We start from the raw sequence: 3,745 nt of genomic DNA, 5'->3' as shown, positions 1-3,745 counted from the left end.
TTTGTTCGCATAAATTGTATTTAACGCTGCGTAGCTTTTAATTTTTATTATTTTTAATATATATACATATATATAATTTTATAATTTGATACTAATTTCTTTTTTATTTTTCTTTAGTTCAAAAATTTTAATTTTTTCAATATTTTTGTTTCCCAATTTTTTTCATATTTATTATTCGTGCGACAATAATTAATAAAATTAATACTTTTGTGCCATTTTCGGTAATTTTTTATACCGCCCTTGTCACTTTTCACCAATTCAACCAAATAACTGCACTTCACTGCACAAATCAACACGTCACAATTGCAACTTTGCGTCAGTCGAGTTCAACTAAGCTCAAATAGAATTCACTCTGCCGCCAAATGCACTCTTTGTGTTGGCCTTGCTCTTCATGTTGTCTTCTCGTAACTAACTCCTCTACATTTATGTTGCCATCGACCATAGATTTATTCTAGTTTATTTTTTTCCTTCGCCGTTATGCGCCCATGTGTATGATGTACGAGTATGTGTGTGAGCTGACAGCAAATGTTGTTAATTGCTTTTAAAATTTCTTTTTCCAGCTTTGTTTTACGTTTTGTTTGTTTCTAAATTTTTTATTTAGCGCTCAACTCGTGCAGCCATGGCTTAGCAGTAAGCGCGCTGCACGCCGAAGGCGCCAAATAGAGTGTATAGGGGGAAATGAAATGGCTGGATTTAGTTCATTAAAACTATTAAATCAAGCGCATGAAAAGTAAATAGTAGAAAAAAATCCGAAAGTTTATGAGTAGCAAAAGTTCCAGGGGGACATATTGGCATTTAGATATTTTTCCGATAAATTGGTTGAATAATTCTCGAAATAGGAATTGAAACAAGAAAAATATATGTGACCTGGTCTACGGAAAGGGGGCTTAGGTGTCAAAAAAAAGGAGAACAATTTATGAGACAACGAGAAACTGACGATTATTTTTAACAGCTTTTCGTAGACCAGGTCACATATAGGGTTTTCACAAGTCTCATAAAGTTATAAGTTATAACGATTCGAAAACATAAGCATTGAGAATTGTAAATGTGTAAGCTTATTTTTGTATGAAATCCGACAACAATTTTTTTAAACAAGTGTAAAAATTTATAATTTTACGATTTTAAGATGCTTTACGACGGGTTGTGAGTACCCCAAACGTGTTTCTCAATAAGGCACTACAAAAGTAGACCGATAGGGACAGCAAACGACGTTATATTTTTTACCGCTCTTCTGACATTTCTCTTCAGTAAAGTTTGCCTTTTTTGCAAAGATATACGATCCAACAACGAGTCGAATTATATGGACTTGGACAATGTGTGGTTCCAACAGGGCGGCGCCACAAGCCACACAAGCGATTTGGTGAAAGTGTAATCTCACGAAACGGCCCAGTCAAGTGACCGCCTCGGTCGTGCGATTTGACGTTGTTAGGCTCTTTCCTGTGGGGCTACGTCAAGTCTATGGTCTATGCCAACAAGCCAGCGACGATTGATGAACTTCGTACGAATATCGAACGTGAAATTGCAGCAGTATCGGCCGATTTATGCTTGAAAACCGTCGAAAATTGGGTTCAGCGTCTGGATTTCTGCAAGCGGGTCCGTGGTGGCCATGCAAAAGAAATCGAGATCCATACATAATGGCATCGAATGTACTTACTTTCACAGGAATATGGCCAAATAATATTGCAGAGTTCCGTTTCAACAATTTCTTCTGATATTATACGGATGCCCTGGAAAATAATTCAAGCCTAATTTCTTTAAGATTTCTCATCAGAAACAAAGGTTTTTCCATTCAAGAACTTGATTCCGAACGTTCAGTTTGTATGGCAGCTGTTGATGTTTGTTCAAAAAGTATTGTAAATCCAGAAAGTGTTCATTTATGCATGAAAATCTATATGTCCCCTTCAAAGTAATCACCGCCAGATATATTGCAGTGCTGTCATCGTTTTTTTTTTCAATCCACAAAGCACTTAAAAAAGTAAGTTTTTCGAGAGCCTCCTCAGTTTTGGGAACAACAGAAGTCACAGGGTGCTAGGTCTGTAGAATACGGCGACAGCGGCAAAATGGCGCAAAAGACAATTTTTCTTTTTTTTTTTAATTTAGTAGTTTCTGGTGCTTACATAACTTACAGGTAATATTCTTCATTGAGCGTACGATCATTTGGCAGAACTTATGATACACGACACTCCTGCAATCGATGAAAAACTGTTGGCAAAAACGTACCAAAAGAGTCTTTACGACCTAACTTTGGTAGGCGCAGATAATGACCATCGTTTTTTTTCATTTGATATGTCTTCCCTATTCAAAGATCGATTCAGAAAAAAATTGGCGAATAGAAAAACGCTTTACCATCATAACAATGCACTAATTGGTCGAATTGGAAATGATACCAAAAGTTTTTTTTGAGAAATGAAATTATTTCTGGATACCTATAGTTCTGAAAGGATCACAGGGTTGATAATCTCTTTATAACCTCAATCACATAAGTTTTCAGCACTCTTCCCTTCTCCTACTTTTTGCCGAAATACTTGTATGCTCCTGAAAATTAGATATGTACATTACTATGAGCAAAAAATAGCATTTTGTTCATAATTTTAAAAATCATAATTTATTCTTCAAAATCTATGTCGTCACCCTCAACGTACTAATGTTTTCTGCAATCCTTGAAACAGTTGTTAAAGGCAATTTCTGGAATAACCGTCAATGTGCGTAGCGATTCAAGTTGAATGTCTTCAGTTGACTCAAAACGGTTTCGCCGGAGTTGTCGTTTCAGTTTGCTGGATAGCCCGCAGTCACACGTAGTTAAATCAGGCAAATACGGTGTTTGCGGCATGATATTGGTTGAAAAGTTGGCGAAAAACTCATGAAGAATCAATGCAGTATGCGACGGTGCATTATCGTGGGTCTAAACCAAAAGTTGTCGACCCATAATTTCAGCATCTTTTTACGAATAGTTTCGCGCAAACGAGGCATTACACTCAAATCGTATCCCTTGTTGTTATCCGGTCGGAAGGTATTGAAAGTGCACTACATCTCGATAATCGAAGAAAGCTGTGTACATAAACATGGCTTTTGACCTGAACGTGGTTCGTCGTCAACGCGTTCTTGACCCTCTTTGAATAATTTGTACCAATCAAAAACACTTGCGAACAAACAATTATCACCGAAGACCTTTGACAACATTCAGAATTTTTCGGCACCAGAAATTTTATTCCGCACACAAAAATTGTAACTTTTTTGTTGAACAATTTCACTCATCGTAAAAATCGCCAAATGCACTTTATGTACTTCAGAAAAAGACGTATACTAAACACTAATGATTATTTTAATGTGACATTTTGCACAGATGTCACTGACAGTCATACCAACCTAGAAGAGAAATATATCGACGAATGGGTTTTCGCGCGAAATTCAAATTAAAAAGTCTTACTATTTTTTGCCCCTAGTGGTAAGTTGAAATAATAAAATGGATATAAAATATTTCAAGTAGCAACGAATCCTAGTACACTTTCATACACCATTTATCATTTTCATTTTAGAACTCGCAATTAGAAACTACCTGACCAATTTTCATTTATAAAATAACTTCGTTAGGTTTCTTCTATTTTTAAACGAAATTGTTGAGAAGTAATAAATCCACCCCATAACAGTGCTTGAGTGCGTAACTCCAACTCCATGATTTTCTCTTTGCAATAACGTCGTAAATGGTCGTATTTCGAAACTTTCCCCACACTCACTTTTCATTTTA

Source organism: Bactrocera neohumeralis, chromosome 2 (assembly GCF_024586455.1).
Source record: "Bactrocera neohumeralis isolate Rockhampton chromosome 2, APGP_CSIRO_Bneo_wtdbg2-racon-allhic-juicebox.fasta_v2, whole genome shotgun sequence".
Lineage (NCBI taxonomy): Eukaryota > Metazoa > Arthropoda > Insecta > Diptera > Tephritidae > Bactrocera > Bactrocera neohumeralis.
Note: the sequence above shows the minus strand (reverse complement) of the source record.